This window comes from Nematolebias whitei, chromosome 10 (genome assembly GCF_014905685.2).
Source record: "Nematolebias whitei isolate Nwh7 chromosome 10, NemWhi1, whole genome shotgun sequence".
Taxonomy (NCBI): domain Eukaryota; kingdom Metazoa; phylum Chordata; class Actinopteri; order Cyprinodontiformes; family Rivulidae; genus Nematolebias; species Nematolebias whitei.
Genome location: NC_056507.1, coordinates 31,918,475 through 31,940,917, shown reverse-complemented (window position 1 = coordinate 31,940,917; position 22,443 = coordinate 31,918,475). Strand labels below are relative to the sequence as shown.

Sequence of the window (22,443 nt, the reverse complement as noted above, 5' to 3'; positions counted from 1 at the left end):
TATATATATATATATATATATATATATATGTATGTATATAAACAAAGCAAAAACAGCTACATTATAAAGTGATGTAAATACTAAAAACAGGAACATGTCTGTTGGTATATGCCATGAACTTAGCAGATGTTTAAAGCCATTTAATCACTTTAATATCCACTTTAAAGCTAAGAATAAAAAAAAACAACAACATGTTTTGTGTTAGCCGGATTTAATTCTAACTTTGAAACTTATCCAACATTAATAAAACTTACCTCATGTTGCCTTTTTGGACATGCATGCATATATTTACAAATTGTACTTGAGAGGAGATTATTACAGCCTCGTGTAAAATCAATGATGATGATGATGATATTGTGAAGGTATCGGTATCGGCCGATATACAGATGTAGGTATGGGATCAGCTCAGAAGTTAAAAAAATGTGGATCGGTGCATCACTACGAAAAACCCAAAGTCTACAAAGGAAGTTTTTGGACTGTGAGGGGAAACCCAGAACAAACAAACCCACACATCAACAGAGAGAACATATGAACTTCATGCAGAAAGGCCTCAGCTGGGAGTCAAACCTATGACCTTTTTGCTGATATAAAAACTGTGCTAACCGCTTACCTTCATAATGTTAATGTCCTTCCATTTTCTTTATCCACTTTTCCATGCAGGGTGGCAGGGAAGCTGGTGCTGATCTCTAGCAATCACTGGTCAAAAGTTTTGGTACTGTACACCCTGAAGAGGTCAGCCACTCACACCTGATGACACTTTTGGTTCATTAGCTGAACATGCATGTTTCTGGTCAGTGGGAGGAAACAGGAGAAAACTCAGACGGAAAGGTTGCAGCTGGGATTTGAACCTGGAACCTTCTTGTTTCGAGGCGACAGCTCCAACCACTGCACCCATAAAACGTTTCCTTAAAAGAATAAAGTTTCTGTCTGAACAACGGGGCACTCTAATATAGGCTCTGGTTTCACGTCTTTGTTAATTTATTAATTTGCTTCAAGAACTGAAGCAGACGTGGGTACGTGAGTCTCCTGATGTTTGGCAGATGAGACGCTGCACTAACCCCTCGACACCACCACACTCTGTAGGTTTATTAGTGAATTCCTTGATCTTCAAAGGAACTCTTTTTTTTTTTTTTTCTACTGAGGAGTCAGTCAATTTGTAATCACTTTCATCATTCTGTGCTGAATAAAACATTGTCGTAACCTTCTACATTTAATTAACTTGGAAAAATAAAACAAAGATAATGAAAGTGTTCCTGGTTAAGTCCCCTCACAAGGGATGATGGGCTCTCAGTTACCTACAGGTACGTGGCTGGATCACAGCAAATCAACAAGATGGTAGTCATGAACAGTCTGAGGTTTAGGATTATTTATGTTAATCCATTAGGACTATTGTTTGGAGATTAATCTATTCATGATGATGCTAAACAGTCAGTGAATGGGTCTGTCAAACTGGATTATGAGTCTTTTGTTTTCTGCGTCCTCACGTCAGATTTTAATGACCGCTGAAATATATTTTGTTTAATTTTGGAGTAGCACTTTGCTTTGCAGATTTTAGTGATCGTCTCTGTTTCTGAACAAGGCGGATGAGTTTTGAACTCAAAATGAGCGCGTAAAAGTCCATCCAGTCTGGAAAAAATTTACATAAATATTTCTTCTCTTTAGGACTTTCAACCCGTCCAGGGTGGACCCCGCTCCTCGCACAGTGACATGGGCGCCGGCGACCCCCGTGACCCAAAATGGAAGAAGCGGGTGAAAGATGATGGATGGATGGATGGATGGATTTCTTCTCTTTATTTATTTATTTATTTTGGGATGCACCCATTCAGATTTTCTTTACCAATGGTGTTGTTTAACCTTAGATAATGATGATTCCTTGTGTATGTTCCTATGTACTGTCGCACAACAATTTCCTGTGGGATCAATAAATCTTATCTGATATTATCTTATCTTATCTCCTACCTCTGCGGGGTTAGTGGCTTCGCTCTCCCTACAGACAGAAACAAGACATCTGTTACAGTAAATTCTAGAAAAGCTGTGTTATAATTCATCATTGTAAATAACTGGAGTTAGTGGGAGAGATCATATCTCTCCAGTTTTAGCTTCTCTCCATTGGCTCCCTGTCAAGTCCAGAATTTAATTCAAAATCTTACTTCTAACCTACAAAGCTCTCAACAACCCAGCTCCATCTTATAAAGTATATTAGAGATCGTATTGTTCCATATTTTCCTAACAGAGCACTTGGCTCTGACTGCAGGCTTACTTGCGGTTCCTAGAGTTTCCAAAAGCAGAATGGGAGGAAGATCTTTCATTTATCCAGCTCCTCTCTTGTGGAACCAACTTCCAGTTTCTGTCCATGAGGCTGACACATTGTCCAGTTTTAAGACTGGGATTAAGACTTTCCTTTTTGATAAATCCTATAGTTAGGGTTGGCTTGTTATGGTGCTATACGCTTAGACTACTGGAGGACAAATTGAACTAATTTCCTTAAATTTGTTTTTAGTTCACTGTGGTGAGCCCTGAAGAAAGGAGCAGCCAAATTAAAAAAAACAAAAAAACAACAGATTTGTGTCCAGAAAATAAATAACTTGGGTCTGGATTTGGACTGCGGTCCAGAATTTGCGTCTCCCTACTGTTAACTGTATTTCTCTGGGCTGTGGCCCCCAAACCTTCAAAATCATAACTCCGTACCTGTGTAGCAATCAAAAACATAACATTCGTCCATTTTCAGGGTCAGCATTAAGAAAAAATACATATGTGACTTTTAAAAAACATATTTCCTACTTGGACCAAAAAAAAAATGAATCAACGAACTACCGCAGAACTGAACCTGAGCGAGAGTTCTGGTCCAGAAGTGGATCAGAGGAGGATCCAGGGGCGTCGCCAGTCGTGGGAGAGTCTCCGCCCCCCCGGAGCAGAGCAGGCTGCAGGATGAGCCTCGCAGCTTTCTGACTTCAGCAAACTGTTTGCACAGCAGCCTCCCTCCAACACTGCAGGCTCGTCTGGACCCGGACCGCAGACCTCGGAGCCGTGGATTTATTAGTCGGGCATGATTCAGTCCCCTGAACATCTCAAGTGAGGGGCGGTTTATTTGATCTGACCCTGAACGCACCAGGCTCCTCAATAAGCTGCTTTAGAGACATTTTCAGAGGAAAAACAAGAGGAGCTGATCTCAGAGGTTCGGCTCGTGAGGTAAGAAACCACTCTGCTTTGGAGAAGTGTCTCTAACTTCAACATGGTGTGAAATGAAGGGTGGCTGAATGTAATTTAAATAATTTGCTCTTTTTGTCGGGTCCGAAGCGTTGAATGGACTTGTCATTTACACAACGCGTGTTTGCTCAGGGGGGGTTGTGCCACTTTGTTGGAGCAAGTTGTATTTTCTTCCACAGTGAACCCCAAACAAAAAAGTATTCAAAGTGAAACTATTTTGTTAAAAATATATACATATATATTAAGATGCCTTTTGCATGTTGTTTATTTCGTTATTTCTCTTTTTATGCGCAAAACCTAAATAACCATCTTGTGAGTTGCTTATTTATTGTTTTATGAAGATTCAGTCTTTGTATGTTTTTTCGGATGATGGTTTGCATCCCTGACAGCAGACTCCAAGCTGGCACCCTTCCCACGGGTGGGGGGTGAACTCAGCCAACACGGTGGAGTCTGTCTGCAGAGATGGAGGCGGATGGACATCTGTCTCTGACGGAACTACCTTTTGCTGTAGGGCAGGAATTCACTGTCACTTTGCGTTAATCAGAAGGGATGCATCCTCTCTTTTAAAAAAGCACACATGTCTTGCATGTGTCCTGTCAGATCTCCACTGGAGCAGATGTAATGGATCCAGTGGCTCCAAGAAAGGACTCTGAGAACTCAGGCAGCGTTCTGAAGAGTCATGGAGAGAAGTTTGCAGCTGTAATCAGCAGAAAAGTGCAGATTGAGAGCAAACAGTTTGAACTCTAACACTAGTATCCAATTCTAATCCCTTTTCGCCCCCAGGAGATGGTCTCCAAGGGACGCATTAACACAAGTCAGTGTCCAGGTGAGGGTGCTCCAAGTTGTGGTTCTGACAGTCATCCGTCTCCGTCAGCTTCAGACAGAAAGGTGGAGATTTGGACAGATTGACAAATAAGTTTGTTCTGATGCGCACACCCCTGCATCCTCAGTTTCTGCTCTTCATTTCCCTCAAGCATCGTTACTTCTACTCTCAAATCAAATGAGAGGCATTTGTTCAAGCAGGAGAGAGACAGAGGCACGCAGAAACCGGTACCAGAGATCTGTTTGTTCACCTTGTTGCGAGGAAACAGTTGCCTTGTGAAAGAAAAGAAACGTACAAGGAAAGAAAGGAGCAGCAGTATTGATGCGTTCGGAGCAGCTGCCAACACGGATGACTAAACTCCGCCTGAAGCCGTTCTCTCCTCTCTGCTTGATTCACATGAATATTGGGAAATGAAAATAGTTTTTTTTTTTTTAACTGCGTGATGGATTCAGGGTAAACACAACTGTGAACAACAGGCTTTGTAAACCTACATTGATGCGTGGAATAAAGGGTGCAGCAGCAGTAACGTACTTTTTTTCACTTACACACTCACTGAAAACACAGAGTGGGATTTTAATTGTCTTCATTCATGTATTGTTTATTTCCCTCACGTTAACCTAAAGGCAGTGTGGCTTTCAGTGCTCCTGTGTCAGCCGAGCCTTGTCGGAGGCAGAAATGTGTGAATCGTTGCAGCTTCTGCTGCGAGAAACGAGGCGACTGACTTAATGCCACCTGGCTTGGCAGAGCATCACTCATTAACGACCTGAAATTAATCAGTGCGCTTCCACATGGTTGGACGCCTCCGATTTCTGTCTCTCCCCTCGTTCTTTAATTTTCACACTTTCACTCGTTCTTCCTTAATATCAGCTGGCGTGCACGCAGGATGAAGTGGCCCTGTGTCTCATGCAGCCAATTACACCTCTGATTCATCCTGTAGCCACTCTCGGGCTTTTCCCTTCCCTGTATCATCTCATCTGTTTTTCCTTTTTTCCTCCTGTCCCCATCTTCCTCACCCCATATGTTCTTGCTTCATCCACCTTGCAGAGCACGTCCATATCAATGGTTCCAGAGCTGTATATGGGGATGGGAGGGGGGGATGAGGCAGGTCATCACTCTACACTCACTTTCCCCCAGTATCAGTCCCACTAGGCAGCAGTGCTCCACAGAGAGCCCAGAACTAAATGGAGTATCTTCTGGCTCAATGAGAAAATGGCTTTTTTTTTAAAATTCGATTGCTGGAGAACCCTTCATTTAATGTGTGCGATGCACACACCCCAGCCTGTAATGGGTTCAGCATCTTTGTTGTTGGGGAGACATGAGAAATGAAATTTGCTTTACAGCTGGCAGAAATAATTTGCTCTCAGGAAGGTGTATTTTTCACCAGCTGTTTAAAAGCCACGAGGTGGACGTTGGAATAAACAACCTGTCAGCACTGCTTCTGGCTTTGCAGCTGGTCTGATGCTAAAACTGGGTATATTTTGTTATTTAGGTAATATTTGGGTATAAAGCCAGAACTGCACATCAGTGGTTTGATTTTTAACTTGTGCAGAATTATACCCACTGAGGGTCTGAGTGTTTAGTCTAAAAACCTTCATTTAAACATGAGTTATCTTATACTTCTAGACCACATTAAGAACAAACTACTTTAAATGTTAAAAGTTAAAGATCATAAATAAATATATGGCTGAGACTAAAGTTAAGACTTGACCAACATTTGTTTAACTAAAACATTTTTGTATTTAAGTTGGGTAAAACATGTGATGTACTGATAAAAACTAAATGCAATAAATGCAGGATTAAAGTGATAATAAACTACCTGTACATCACATGACGTCACACTAACAAGTAAATATGCACCAGTTTTCTGGCCGTTTCTTGTTTCTGTGTAGCTCTGATCTGGTGAGTTCACTTTTAGCTGGTCCCGACTTCACACTTACAATAATAAAAATAAAACATGTAATTTATTCATTTTTAGTTGGATGGAAGTTTGGCTGGGGCAGCACGGTGGCACAACTGGTAGAGCTGCTGCCTCTCAGAGAGAAGGTTGCCGGTTCACATCCTGGTCCGGGGCCTTTCTGGGTAGAGTTTGCATGTTCTCTCCGTGCATGCGTGGGTTTTCTCCGGGTACTCCGGTTTCCTCCCACAGACCAAAAACATGCATGTTAGTCTGTGTGGTAACTCTAAATTGTCTCTGCGTGTGAGTGAGAGAGTGAATGATTGTCTCATTTGTCTCTTTGTGTCCCTGTGATGGACTGGAGACCTGTCCAGGGTGTACCCCGCCCCTCACACAGTGATTGCTGGACATGGGCACCGGCGACCCCCGTGACCCAAAATGGAAGAAGTGGGTAAAAGATGGATGGAAGTTTGGTTCTTCATAATTTTGTTTAAAGTAAAAACGTTTATCATACTTGCTGCCGTACACATCTCACCACCATATAAGTCGCAGTCTCTGGGCAGCTCACTTCATCCCCAAAAAACCCCATCTGAAAACAAACCAGTGTTCCTTCATAATAGCTTTTTAAGTCTTATTTTTTACGCACCTTTAATCTAAAAATGCACCAACTGAATATATCATCAAAATAAATGACAGAGCCTCCTGCATCAAACAGAAGTAGCAAAAAAATTAACTTCATTTAGTTAAAACCTTTACACCCAAGATGCACTGTTAATTAGCTGCTTAGCTTTGGCCCATTCACAAACCAGAAGAAAAATAAGAGTTTAATGACTTTTGGATTTGATAGCGAGTGTGGTCTCTGAGCGGAATACAACATGTATTTCTGAGTGTTAAATTGGTTGTTCACAGGTGTTCTATCATTCGGTGCAAAAAGAGACCAAGAAAAGAAATAAAACAATAATTTTCTCTGAATATGGGCACAAATTTTAAAGTGAAATAAATAAATTTGTTGTAGAATTTCCTCCTAGCTCAACATGATGTCTGATCCTTTAGCTCTACTGTTTTGGGGGGAACAAATCTCTTGAATAAATTGTGAGCAATCTTAAAGTCTTAGAACGTATACAAATATTTAATTCAGATCCAGACCAACTGAATCAGTCATGCTTCTGTTACTTTCATCAAGTTTTCTCATAAATTAGTGCAGCGATCATTTTCATTGCCGGTGTTGAAGCTGCATGTTGGGTGGGATACGTGAGCGCATCTCAAATGAGATCGACCGGAAACATCATCCGTGCACGATCTTCTCTGTTGGGTTTCATTAATTCTCCGTCATTCAGCGTTTGAAGAATGCTTCTCCTGAATCTTTTTCTGTCAAACATTTTATCATCTGCTTCAAAAACTCTCTTAAAAGCTTTCTACATCTAATTCTTTCTCACTTGAAGAGCTCAAGTGAGAAAGAATTAGGGATTTAGTCTGTCTAGATCTTTTGTTTTAATCTGTATAACGATCTAGTATGTACTTGAATGAAAACTAGCAGCAAATACACGATTTCGAAAAAATTCAAATAGCCTTTTTGATCAGGAGAAACTTTATAAATTTAATCTTAAGCGTCAGTGGATTCAGACGATGCTGGATATGACTGGAGGGGGAAATGCAGTCTTTCATTTTCCTGTTTTAAATAACTTCTTGTTGCTCCAGCACAGAGTTCCTGCATGATTAAAGCGTAACGATGTGACTAATCCCACATTGTTCATCTTTGTACTTTTCCTGTAATGGCAACAGACGGTTACAGCGTTTTATAAACTCTACAAGCGCATGAACAGATTGTAACATGTTAAAACAAAGCTGAGTGTCTATTTTCATGAATTTATTAACATGATAAATGAAAGGCCTAACATTTCTTGATGAAATTCGTATCAACTGCTGCTTTTCATGCTGGCGTTTTGAACCCAGATCATATTTTAATAAAAAGGGGACAGTTATAGCCATTTTGATCAGGGCATGTACAATCTTATGGGAAATGGCAAAATCTTGCAAGATGTGTTAATGGTTGGAGTCATAGGTGTCTCAACAATTATATGTGAAGGGGACGTGTCCCCCTCACATTTAAAAATATTTGTTTGGGACCCCCCCCCCCCCCCCCGTTTACCATGAAATATTCGTTCACCCAGCACTGTTTCTTTTCTCTGTGAACGAATCCATTCAACTTGATTAACAGGAGAATACTCAAACCACTAGAAGTCCACTCCACTATGTTAATTCCAGCAATTGTTGACAGGGTGGGAGAGGGGTTAGCATGTGTGAGAGAAGCAGAGCGCTATGTCTGTAGCATCTTAGCTGGCACATCTGTATTGTGCTCCGCTAGCTTAGCACTAAGCTAGTGCCGGCAGTTGTTTGCTGTGGTTTGGGGGGGTGACATTGTGCCATGCTCTCTAAAATAATTGTTGAATCAAGTGTTTACATAGGTAAAGGTAGATGGTTAGCAACCCGTTAAAATACACCAGAATGCAGGAGATGGCATTGACTTTATTCAAAATTTTATGGGGGAGGGCCCCCAGATCCCCCCACATTACAAATGCTTCTGACACAATGGTTGGAGTATGTGTTGAGATCAACTCTCTCAGCTACAACCACATCAAATTTCAGCAAAGTAACTGCATCCGATTGAGTTGTATACAGTTTTGTGTTCAGTAACTTTTATGTAACCAGGCAAATCCCAAAGAGACCAGATGTCTTTTTCAAGGGAGGCCTGGGCCTGAAGGCAGCCCATCATGGAGGTTTCTGTACTGTGGGAGGAAACTGGAGTACTCAGAGAAAACCCACGCAAACACGAGGAGAATATGCAAACTCCCCCCAATAAAGACCCCAGGTCCAAACTGGGGATTGAACCCAGGACTTTCTTGCAGAGGCAACAGTGCTAACCACTAATCCATCATTTGCTGTTTGATTAGCTGTAGCAGCCATCTTGAATTGGTTTGACTCCAAAAATAATTAGTTGTAAATTTTTGCCCAATAATTACCTTCATGACAATGTGTCCAGTGGTTTGTAAGATATTTTGCCAACAGATCATCATTGTTGACTCCAACAATTAATGTCATAGGTATATGCTAAAAATTAGTGCAAAGTATGTGTTGAGATAACACTCTACTTGTACCACACCAAATTTTAGTCAAATATCTGTAAATTTAATGAGCTGGAGTCATTCTAGTGTTTTCTAGGCTCAGTTTGTGGCAGCCATCATGAACTGAGTTCACTATATGATCAGTTGTACAACCAAAGATTTCTTTTGAAAGATTCATTAAAATCCATCCAGTGGTTCATAAATATTTTGCTAACAGAGTTGGCTACAATAGTAAATGGCAGCTTTGTGCGAGATCAGTTCTTCGTCACTTAGCACTCAGAGTATAATTTGAGGACGCTAGATGTATATACATACTGTACATGCATATATATGTGCATGTATATATGTATTTATATATTTATATGTAGTACATAGTTTAATTTGTGAACATGTTTACCACAGTCCTAATGATCGATGAACAGTGGTTAATTTGAGCAGGATCCTGTCGGAACAACATTTGGGAACACCCTCATTTTCACCGTGTGCATTCCAGCAACTGTTTGCTCGTATTCGGCAGCTCATATCTCCGCCATAAAAGTCCAAAGTCATTGCACATTTTTATTTTGATAATTTATTAAAAATACGAGAGGAGATGTTGTCCATGTCTGTGGAGTGGATGTTACTGCTGCAGCAGGCGCACCAGCTCGCGCACACGCTCCTGCCCAGCAGAGACACTGTCTGCATGCAATAATAATAATAACAACTTTTTTTTAATATTGCATTTTACATTCACAATGGATCTCAAAGTGCTACAGTGAGTGAACATCAGATAACATCAGGTTTAAAAGCAACCATAAAAGCAACCGAGAGAAGGAACAACCAGGAGGATAATACCTCAGAATGATCACATCAAAAACTTAAAATGCACAAAATGCAGATAAAATACTCAAATAAGAACTATGGGTGAATAAAAAAAAAGTACAATGCAATCAATTAAAAAACTGGCTAAAAAGAAAGGTTTTAAGACCTTTTTAAAAACATGTCATGGTCTGTGGGTCCCTCAGTTATGAAGGCAGGGCGTTCCACAGCCGAGGGGCAGCGCAGGAGAAAGCCCGGTCTCCTGTTGTGTGGGACCGAGACCTGGGAGTGAGAAGAAGTCGGGTGTTGGAAGAGCGGAGCATGCGTGAAGGACAATGAGGAGTGAGAAGTTCTTTTAAATAAGATTGCGCATTACCGTACAAGCATTGGAAGTGAGCAGATAAATTTTGTAAGTGATCCAGGCAGAAACAGGAAGCCAGTGTAGTGAACAGAGTACAGGGGTGATGTGCTCATGCTTACGCACTCATCAGGACCCTGGCAGCGCTGTTCTGGACATACTGTAGTTTTTGTATGTTCTTGCCAGGAATCCCGAAGAGAAGTGCATTGCAGTAGTCCAATCTGGAGGAGACAAAGGCACGGACAAGCTTTTCTGCATCGGTGAAGGACAGTGTAGACCAAAACTTTGCAATATTTCAAAGATGGAAAAAAAAAAAGAAGTTTTACATATATGCTTTATATGGCTTTCAAATGTGAGTTGTGGATCAAAATAACACCAAGATTGATGACTGTACTGGAAAGAGAAATGTTCTGGCCAGAGAAAGTGATACTGAGGATTTTTTGTTGTTGAATTTGGTGTGAAGTACCAATTTGAATTGCTGCTGTTTTTGAACTGTTAAGGTGAAGGAAATTTTGCTGCATCCATGCCTTTTTCTCCTCCAGACAAGCTGTGAGTGTGGAAAAAGAAGAAAGTGGAGAAAATGAGAAGCTAAAGATGATGTAGATGGGGTCTCAGACACATTGCTACCCAGCTTAAGATACAGCTGAGTATCATCAGCATAGCAATGGAATGAGACCCCGTAGCTGCTGATAATACACCCAAGTGGTACCATGTACAAGTTGAAAAGAAAGGGTCCCAAGACTGATCCTTGGGGTACACCACAAGAAACAGGATAGCTCAATGACTTGGCATGCCCAATGGAGACAAACTCTGTTTTGTCCGTCAGGTATGATCGGAACCACTCCAGGGCAGTGCCAGTGAGCCCTGCAAAATGCTGTAAACGGTGGAGCAGGATGTAATGATCCACTGTGTCAAAGGCTGCCGCAGGGATGAAGCGTCTTCATCCACCTTCAGCTGTGTCTCAGAAACTAAAGCAGCACAAACGTAGCACTAACCACTCTTTGTATTTACTGGAGTTTTTGACGTGGGTGGGGTGTCAGCTTCACCTTGCTTAGCTGTGCGACCTGCAGACAGTGCAAGTTTTATGCACAGTAGCGTCTCCAGACGCGCACAACTGCCAATGTGTCAGAACTCCTGCATACATTTCAAAGATAATAAATAAAAAAAGCTTATAGTAGTGAAATGTTTGATGTGTATTATTCACATGGCACATTTGAAAATTAGTTAAAATAACAGCGATCAAAATGTTGAAAACGCGCAGGACTGAATTCAGCTGAGAAGAGTTTGGGTCGGACATTGAAGTTTGTGTGTGTTTGTGTGGTGGTGGTGGTGGTGGTGGTGGTGGGGGGTGGGGGGTGTTGGAACACTTGACAAAATCGAAGCTGCTCTATTCCCTGCTCTCTAAAATTGGAATTTCGATTCAACCTTTATTTAAACAGGTTGTCAGTCTCATTGAGCCGCGAGGACTCATTTATAAGAGAGACCTGTTTTAATCAGTTTAATCAAATGTTTACAGATGTTTAATTAATAACCTGTTGAAATACACCAAATTGCAGGAAATGGCATCTCTTTTATTCCAAATTTTCTGATGGAGGACCCCCGCCCCCACCTCCTTGCACCCCCCGCCGGACCGCCTGCAATTTGTGTTCCGGCATCAATTAGTTTATAAATTAAGCCTTGTAGATGAAAAATTGTTAAGAAAACCTTGTAGCAATATATAATAACACACTACAATCATAGAAAGGCCACTTACGCATGATTTATAATGTTAATAAATGTTTATGCATGCTCAAATGATTGCAGCACCTTTAATTGTGGCCTTTTATTAAAAAAAAATCTGTTCAACAAGCTCAGTTTTAGAATATTTTTCGATTCCATAAATCATAAACACACAGAGTTCACACTTTCCTGCATTTCTTTGTCCCTTGCGTGTCTCCATATGAGCAGGAAGCAGTGAGTGACCTAAACATGGGGCAGCTGGCAGCTCCGGAGTTCACAGAGAGCAGGAAGCTGAGGGGCCCTCGCTTCCTTTTTTATCAGGAGGAAGCAGGATGGCTGTTTTTGTGCTCACCCCAAGAATTCTTTGTGCTTATCTCACGCTCGCTCCCTTTCCTTCAATAATAGCTGTGCTGAGCAGGTAATGAGGCAAAAGGTACGTATTTGACAAGCTGGGCTCAGGAGATAGCGGCCTCTTCCAGTAGGCTTATGTTTAGGCTTTTAAGATGAGGCTACGCTCAACCCAATCTCAGGATGTTCCCCTTAGCCATCTCCTGTTTGCATTTATATTTTTCTCTCAGAACTAATAAACCATTTTACACAGGTATCCATTAGAAGCTGAAGTCATTACACAGAGTGAGCGTGCTTGGTAAATCTTTGAGCTTTTTGCCTGAGGTTTTCTCTATCACCTTGCGCTCAATTCATCCTCCCCTCCAGATGTATTCAAAGCTCAGCGAAGGGCTTAAGATGGCCAGCTGTCTAGATATGTGACATGGGTCCAACGTGGGGTGAGATTATCTACCTGGCTTCAGAAGGAGTGGAGTGGAGCTCTGCCACAATGAATGGTGCTGAAGTTTAAGCACTTTGCTTCACAAAACATGCTGCAGAACACTTATCAGTTTTTGACTTTTTTATGCATGAAAGGGGAGACGTTGGCTTTATTCATTTATTAGTTTTTTTGTCTGTATGATATGAGTGTTTTCTGGTGACGACCTTTTGTGAAGTAAGAAAAGTTGTTTGGTTGAGCAAACGGCAACAAACTTAACCAAAGATGCCACACAAAAGTGTATAGGTTTAGTATGAGCTAACGTAGTGTTTTCTCACATTGGTATGTCAGTTTATCGAAGAGTTTTTCTAAAAGACTGAAAAATGATAAACAACAGGTCCTCATTTGACTGGCCATTAGTTTAGCCTGGATGAAGACTTTTGCCCTTTTCTACCACCTTTGTACTCTATGACTCATATCACAGCTGATAAGATACTAACTATTTTTAATTCAATTCAATTCAGTTTATTTATATGGCACCAAATCACAACAAAGTTGTCTCAGGGCACTTTACAGGAGCATTTACATACATAGAAAAGCCAGTTAGTAAAGTTCTCTATCTAAGGAAGCCAGCAGACAAGTTGACTCTTGGCTTCCTTGCAGTCTCCCATCCTACTACTGGTTGGAAGCAAGCCAAAGTCTATGGAACGCTATCTGGTGGTTGATTCTTGTACTACAACAAGAACTGCACATATACCAGGAGCTGTGTACAGATTCTGATATTTAATTTTTTTGCGGGGGGCCGAGATGGGGTAGAGGTAGGGCAGCCGACTCGGGACCAGAAAGCCCCAGGTTCAATTAGAGTTGCATTTGGGCCCAAAAAATCCGACCCGACTCTGCCTCAGCCTGTAGCCATCATTCCCTAACCCAACCCAAACAGATGAATTAACAGTAATTACAAGTGCAAGCCCAACCCCCCCAACATTTTTAATTAATCGTTGACTGCTTTAATAGTTATTAACGGTCGGCGGACGCGCATGGCTAAGGGGGCAGAAGATCGGAGCTGAGGGGGTGTTTGTCCTTTCATTACCATCAAAGCACATTAAATCCCTGCTTCTGCCTGCAATCTGCATTATCCAAACATGGATCCTGCTCTGACATGCCGGATATTTTGAGATCTCTCCTGTTTGGGTCGTCGGCTGCGCGCGTCCACCGAGTGCAGCCAAGTAGGTATCTCTGCAGCCAAATTCAGAAGGCGTATCTGGGGGGGGGGGGGGGGCACATCTGATTGGACAAGGCATATTCTGGGGGCCCACATGTGGTTGGACGATAGAAATATGGGCGTGTCTGGAGGGCCACATCTGATTGGACAAAAAAAAAAAGGCTGAACGTAAAAAAACAAGCCGTTTGTGTTAACCACAGACATATTATGTCTAAAAACAAGGCGTTATTGGCAGATTGTGTTAACCACAGGCATATTTTGTCTATGGTGTTAACCGACATTAGCGGCGTCTCGGGTTCAACATTAGCAGCGTCTCCATAACGTCTCTTTCCGCCTCTCTTAACACAGAACTTCCGGTTACATTTCAAAATAAGAGCAACATAACTGGGTAGTGGGGAGGGCTAAATGTTTGTTTTTTAATACCTAGCTATTACATTAAAAAACAAAATCTGTTTTGGTTGTTGAATAATGTGAAAATAGTTGCAATCAATTCATAAAGAAAGAAAAATAAAGTAACCAAAATAATAATGATATTTAAACTGGCCTTGGGACAAAGGACGACGCTTCCAAACTGACCAAACTATTCCTTGAAGATCAGGGTTGAAACACCAAACTGGAGGATTCAAACCATGAAGCACCACAGGGAAATGTCTGTTTATTTGTTGTATTTATTTTTTGTTGTTGTGATTTTGTTTTCCACGCTCACAGCCAAACACTGGACCTCTAGTGTCTGTGACTCTGTGAAGAATCTGTTCTTGTGTAATTTTTTGAATAAACTACGGTAGTTGTTTTCCATCATCACATGGCTCGTTTATCAACCCAAATGGAGAAAATGACTGAATCAATGAAAAGAAACAGTACACGCTGCATCATGAATAACAGTACTGTCTGTATTTTTCAGAGTAAATAGCGTAAACAGACCAGATCTGTGGTCGGAGGATCCATCTCTGTTTAAAAATGTGAAACAAGCTAAGCCTTTCATGGGGGTGTCTTGTTCTGTGAAGCACCCTGGGGGGTTATTTGAGTGAACATGATCTTCGTGTTTAAGTGAAAGGAGATGATCATCAACTGAGATTTTAATGGTCACCTGAAAGTAAAAATACATCACTTAAAGTTCCTAATTCATTCAGGTTTTAAAACTTGTTTGAAAAATGGATTAAAAGAAAACCTTTTTCTCTTTTGCTGTTACAGAGCTTTAACAATTTAAGGTGTTCATAGCTGAATGCACATGCTCATCATGAATCTCTTATCCTCCATTTTTCATCTGGACAATATTTGTGGTTATTTGTGCCCTGCTAGTCAAAACAGTGAGCGTACATCAGTGCAGCTGATTGTTTCTGTCATTTCTTTCAGCAACCTGTCAGTTATTCCTTTAAGAAGTGGGCCTCCATCATTTTTCTGGCACCGCTGTCAATCACAGCCTTTCATTTGAGCTCTATTGTTGTTTAAAACATTTACGGCTGAAATCACAGGAGAGTTGAAGCCGACACATTAAGTCTGAATCTGTTAATCAGCCGTATGTTATTTCCTGTACTTGTTGTTTGACCATGATTTACATAAAAAAATGAACAACTTTCAGCATTTTTTGTCCATCTCTAGTGTATATTACTGTACATTTAATCACAGTTTGTTTTGGACTGACAGTAAGACAAAGCAAGTCGACATTCACTAAATTTATGATTTGGATTCTTGATCATTTATTGCCGTTTTATGGCAGACCCAAACATCAAAACTTGAATCTTCTGTTCTGGTGAGCATCTTTACTGATCAGAAGTTCAACAATAGTTGCATGAATAATTGTACTTTTTGAGCATATCCCCCTCTGGCCATTGGAATCACAGCATTTTGTTTGGAGCCACAGTTGCATGATTGTGCAGTGTTTTTGGTGATAACACTGAGTTCCTCTGTTCAGAGCTGCTTTTTACAGCCTCTCCCTGTGACTCATTGGCCTAATGCTTCTGTCTTCTCCTGACTCAGCCATTTTTCCGATTAAATGGGACTCTGTCCCAGCTTCAGGTCTTTTAATTTTACTTTTACGTCAGCTGCAACGCTGTCCCAGCTCTACTTTGTCTGCTCCACTACTCTTTCTACCATAAAATTATATATTTTGCTATACAAAAGTACCCTTATTAGTCATCAGAGGCTCCTCATTCTATTACACTTATAGCCTTCTCTTTTTATTTCCTGTGCCTTCATGGGACCTGACCTGTAAATATCCCGTTTATTTTGTTCTTTACTGATGATGGTCTGCGCAGCATAATGCGACGCGCTAATTGTTGCTCACAAATCTAAATGCACTTGCTCTTGTCACAAATTAATTTGGTTATTTGGAGTGCAAACATTATTGTGGGGATGGACAGTTGTTTTATTAATGGTTACCAGATAATGAGGTCGTTATGATTATGAGTAAATGAAATGCAAGTTGGCGCTCGATGTTCACTCATTAGCTCATTCCCCAGCAAACATTCGGTTGCGCTGTGATTAATGGGGGCGAAGTCGCATCAGATTTGTCGACACAGAGAAGACGGTCACTGAGTGAATATGACAAATCTTTGTTTGCTTGGTTCCACTTTTCCACTGTGGCTAAATTATAGAGTGCCTCTAAGAGATTTATACCCAACATGAGTTGGGTTTGTATGCCGGGTAGTTAATAACACTTAAATGCTCGAGGCAGTAACACCAATATAAGCCCACGCTGCACGCAAACGTGCATGACGACCACCTACATACAGACTGTAGCCACCAGAAAAAACTCAACTGTTTGTGGGTTGTTTTTATACTCGCAGCATTTCATACTGTCTCTTCTACATATTTAGTGTTCCACTGATAAACACGGCACAGAAAAAAAGCTAGGCTAGGCAGAAATGTTGGTTAAAAGTGAATATTTTAAACCTAAGCAGATGTAATTGGGCTAATTGTATTCTCTTGTTCTCTTTTCAAAAACTAATTTATGTGTGTTTGCATTCACATGTGACGTATAAGTTTAAGTATGGTATGAACAAATGTTAAAAAGCCTCTGCGTTTTCCTAACGTGAAGGTGGCTTTCTGCTGCCTTTGTAGCCCACACACCTCGTCCACAGCTCAGCTCCCCGCAGCTCCTGTGGGATACCAGCAAATTCCTGGTCCCTCCCACTGGGCGAGACCAGCCGCGGGTCTATTAGACATATGGGCTCTTCGTCAGCCTCCAACTTTAGAGGAGCGGATCAGAGCTTGATTAAAAAGGAAAATCCGCAGCAGGCTGCAGCTCCTACCTGGAGAAACTTGGGGGGAAGGGGCGGTAATGATCACTCTCCTGCCAGGATCACAAGCTTCTGTGCTTGTATTTGACTTGTGCTTGTTAAAAAGCAGGAAGTGAGTTCATGCTTACACGCTGGCAACAGAGCGGGCATTTGTTTCAGCTGTGTTAAGTTTATATTTAATGTCTCTACACATGTGTATTGCTCAGCAATAATGTTACCTGAGGTTGAGGCACATCTGAAGAGTGCTCTTAAGGTATAGGATCTTACTGACGTGCAGATGATGAAGACACAAAATACAAGATGGTGTGCAAAATTTTCACTTGGAATCACACTGATGCGTAGAGCCTGGCAAAACTTAGACAACATTTAACAGAAGTTTGCTTAGTAATAGAAAACATATTCTGAGTCTATAGTTGCAGAAACTAAATAGAGTTTCAGACACCTGCAACAACTCAGAATATTTTGAGGAAAAAAAAAAATTGCAAGTTCTCTGAATTCCAGCGACACAAGAGCAAGATGCTGAGAACGTTTTGAGACATTTTGGGAACTCCCATGCCAAATAAAATGAGCATTTTGTCTCCTGCAGTCACATCGCAGTGAGAGATTAGCGGTAGGCCAAGTTCAGTCAACTCAAATGGACCACAGTGCTGTAGAACACTTAAAAGGTCCAGAAACACAAGAGCATGATTTGTTTATGAAGCACAAAGTTTTTGACACAATGTGGCTGGAAACAGAACAGGACTGCACCACATCATCACAATAATGCATCCTAAATATTTCAGTTTCTTGAACATTTGTTTATGAGATATTTTGCTAACAGACAGCCAATCACACATGTGAATAGTTACATTGTTGCCCACCTTTCATAAAGGCATGCAGTCTTTATTAACACATTTTTGTTAGACAGTTATTCTTTACCAAAGCTTTCTGGGGGAAGCAAAACCAAGAATGCAGGATTTTTTACATTTATCTTTGCACTTTGTTTGCTATTGCAGTCTAAATCGAATGTTTAGTGTTTGTTTATTCCGCATCATCATAAGTATCATCTTTGCACATTCTTTTAAGATATTGGATCTGCATTGCTGCTTACCGTGTCGCCACAGAAAGCTAGTTGATGTTGCTCCACAAACATCCTCCAGTGACTTCATGGCTCAAGGACAAATACGCTTTCATATGTGCTTTTATTTATTTATTCATTTGGTCTGAACAGTCGGATTCAATAATCGGCTTCGTCTGTTTCTACTGCGGCGACGTTCTAAACGTTCTAGTAAGTTCCTTTCGCTCCTTGAAGAGAGAACAATTAGACAGCAAAGACGGAGTGGCGCGCTGCTTCATGCTTCTTTGATGTCGGCTTATGAAATTTTTAACCCTCTTGTGTTTTAAAAGCGCTGCGCTGGAGACAGCATTCGTGGGTCACTGCACTAAAACACGGACTCGGTCCTTTGGGCAAACAGTCGGTCAATGCCAGCTGGAGTGTTGCAGCCACAAGCGAACCGTGCCATTAGTGTGGAAGGAATGTGCTGCGTTTCATGCGCACAGTCGCTTTGGAAACTCTTCAAGGTTTGCCTATGAAAACTGGAGTTTTCTAGGAAAAGGACGTTGAAAATAGATCAATCTTTTTTGGGGTTTAAGAGTTATTTTCTTCACGGTTAATAATAGGGTAATCGCCGACAAACAGTGAAGTCCAATTCCCTTTTTTTTTTTCCTAATCTGGAAATTGCTGCGTCCTCTTTTCTTTGAAGCTTAGAGGGAAAAGAGAATCCACGGCATAGGAAACGTAACCATTTGATGTTTATGAAAGGAGTTTGATAAGTAATGAAAATGTAATTGGGTCTAATTTTCCATGCTGTAAGAACCAGAGATAACTCGTGTGTGTGTGTGCTTGGCAGAGATTCTGCTAAATAAAAAGAAAACTGGGAGTAAAACGAGCAGTCTCTTTGAAAGATTCATTTCAGCACCATCGGGTGACTTTTCTTGCACATTTCTCTTCTAGTGGGCATCAAAGTGTTCCAGGGTGATCCTGACCACCTGGCTGTGATGCTCAGAAAGACCAAACAAGAGAGCTCAGGCAGCTCTCTATACACCCGGGAGTAACGGCTCCGGATCATGTTTCCAGATCAAACTTGGCAGGAGACGATCCCATGTGAAACGTTTCAGCTCCAGTGTTGAAGCCAAAGTAATTCTGAGGTTGTGTTTTTTTTTTTTTTTTTAAACTCCTGACTGAGCAGAGGTTGTTTTGGCCTCACAACATATTAATCAATCATCCGCCTCTTGCACTTGTGGCTCCAAGCTACTGTTATAATTACATGCCAAAATAAAATGTAACGTTTGTTAATGTACTTCTCATTCAGTCAGTGATTGGACTCAATCCCATGCACAAAAGGAAGAGCGCAGGTGGAGGAAGCCAGTGTGTGGAGCGAATATGAGAATCACTTGTACTTATCTTTTCAGGCAGTCTGAAAAATTGATTTAAAAAAAGAAGAAGCAGATGTTTGCCCTTCTCCGACCCCAGAACTGATCTTGTTAAACTTCCATACATTCTCTACGTCAAGAGCCACCACAGTCTGACACTGTGAGCTGTTAAAACACCCACTTCAAGTATTTGGCCTGCGCTCTCCTTTCTGTGGACTTATTCTGTTGCGTTTGGCCCAAACCACGAGTCTGTTGTTCTTCCAAGAAGCCTGAGAGTTTGCTGACAGCTGGAGATTTCCAGGCCAGGAAAAAGATGTATTATCTCTGACCGACGCTCTCCTGCTCCTGATACGGGACGTCATTTTTAGTTCTTTTCTGCTTTGTTTATTCTTCAGAAATTTAATGAGCAACAGTTTATCTTTTTATAAACACCAGCTGGCCTCATGCATCGGTTGAAGCTTTTAAAATGTATTTTAAACAGTAAAAGATACTGACATGGACTTGTGATGTATTTTATCTTAGAAATAGACGTAACATTACTTGGAGGAATGCATATACTCCACTGCTTTTTATGACGTGCTTTTAAACTAAGACCATCTTATTTGAAAATGAATGAAGTTGGAGCAGTTTTGGTTAAACCGTAAAAATTGCATAATGTGCTCAGAATATGTGGCTGTAAATACTGTCAGCTACTACAAGATTCACTTGTGATGTTTGTAAAATCGACTGAATTTGAGCTAGTTTTTGTTAACTAAGGTCAAATAGCTGTGAAGTCCATCTGAACTGGGCAGTCTCCAAAAGATAATCAGCTGTAGATGAACATCCAGTAATTAGTTTCAGAGTTTCATGAAATCACAGGTTGTTGACACAACAGACACTTGTAAACAAAGATCTTACACAATCTGTTAGCACCTGGAATGTATGTCTGGAATGATTCTTGTGAGGATTCCAGTTCCTGGTTTTCCTTTACCTGTCACAATCACTCCTTGACAGTTCACGGGCGACAGGTGTGTGTCTACCACCGCAGGTGTGGTGGCTGCCTTGACGAGCCAGGACCGCATGAAGACGGACGCTCGAGCGTTGGTTCGCCTGCAGTGAAGTCAACCTACAGCCGTAGTAAATATCTTTTCGAGTGAAAAAACTTAAGTGTAACTTTTGAATCCTTTTCGTGCTTTTTCATCCACTTGCTGTGGAAGCTTACCTCCTGTACCTCGTGCTGCTTCTTGTGAGTTCGGTCCTGCATCTCCACCGCCTGGAGCCTCATTCTCTTCAAGATTAGAGTGGACGTTACTGGTAGAGTTGCATTCGGGCCCAAAAAATCAGACCTGACCCGGCCCCAGCCCGTAGCCATTGTTTCCGAACCCCACCCGACCCGATAAATTAACAGCAATGACAGGTCCAAACCCCACCCCCCCAAATTTTTAATTAATCTTTCACTGCTAATATAGTTATTAACAGCCAGCGGACGTGCGCGGCTAAGGGGGAAGAAGATCAGAGCTGAGGGGGTGTTTGTCTTTTCATGGCTGTCAAAGTGCATTAAATCCCTGCTTCTGCCTGCACTCTGCATTATTCAGACACAGACCCTGCTCTGACATGTTGGATATTTTGGGATCTCACCTGTTTGGGTCGTCGGCCCCATGTGTCCACTGAGTGCAGCGACTGAATGAACGTCCATTTGGGCGTGGATGAATCGCTGCCTGACAGGACAGTCCCATCTGAAGCTTAACTGAACTTTTTATCTCTTTCAAGGCCGGTCAGTGCGCGGTCAAATGGCAGCATGTGGCAGGTGACTGTAAGTATGGCAATCCATGTTGCCATATAATTAGATCGTCAGCCGCGCACGTCTGCTGACGCAATCAAAAGCCCAACACCTACCCGGCCCGCACATTAAGCACATTATTATGGCTCAGCCCTAATCTGGGTCGGGCCGGGTTCGGGTTAGACTTGACAGCTCTAGTTACCTGCTGTGTCTCCCACCTCTGGTCCCACCTGTCGCTCTCCTTCAAACCTCTGCTTACATCCAGGAGATCTTCAGCTGTTGTCTAGAAGAACCCTCCTCACCTCCTCCAATCCTGAAAAAGAAGACCCACACAGTAATCAAAATCTTCCTCTACCTGTAGGAACAAAAACACATTTTAATGATTAAACGTTACTTACTCTATCTCCCTCTTTGCTGATCCCTCTGGTTCCTTCATCCTTCCACATTTACAAACAAAAACACTTTTATATTCTGAGTCAGTGAGTCTTTTCAGTTCTTGGAGCACCAAACTGTTTAAAACCACGCTGCTGTTCAGCATAAATGACTACTCTCAGCTCCTAATACACCGAATTTTAGCTCAAGATCTGTAAAACTGGCTGTCATTTTGTTTTTTGTTAAAGTTGATTAGCTGTGATGGCCATCTTAAATCGGATCATTAATCCAGTTTTAAATCCAACGGTGTTCAGTCAGGTCATCTGGACGGTTTCTTTTGTTGCTGAGTCTGAGGAGCCACCAACAAACTGAGTCCCAGCCTCCCACTCAGGGAGTGGGCCGTTTGTGGGATTCAGTTTGGTTTGGTTGGCTCCTCAGACTGAAGAAGTCCTTCGGATGAAGGACAAAACATCTCGGCAGCAAAAGAAACCGTCCAGATGACCTGTCATTGTTGCATCTTAAATCAGGTTTCCTCTAAAAAATCAGTTGTAGATATACAAAGTTTGTTTTCTCAGTCATCCAGGTATATAACAACAAAAAAGGTTGAATCATGTCATCTGGACTTCGTTTTTTTGTTAAAAAGAAACGTTTCGCCCCTCATCCAAGAGGCTTCGTCAGTCTGAGGCCTAGCCATCTGGTATTACCCAGAAGCCACCCTGACTCTTGTGTTTCAAGCCTGCCTCAGATACCCCTGA

General features: G+C 41.5%; 1 protein-coding gene across 1 annotated transcript in view; it reads left to right on the top strand.

Annotated features, from left to right (window-relative positions):
- Window positions 1-2,939: 2,939 nt before the first annotated feature.
- LOC119416376 (tetraspanin-18) overlaps window positions 2,940-22,443 on the top strand; it is a 285,233-nt gene continuing 265,729 nt past the window's right edge. The window contains exon 1 of the mRNA XM_037683611.1: window positions 2,940-3,189. The gene's annotated coding sequence lies outside the window, so the exon portion shown is untranslated. The remainder of the gene's footprint in view (window positions 3,190-22,443) is intronic.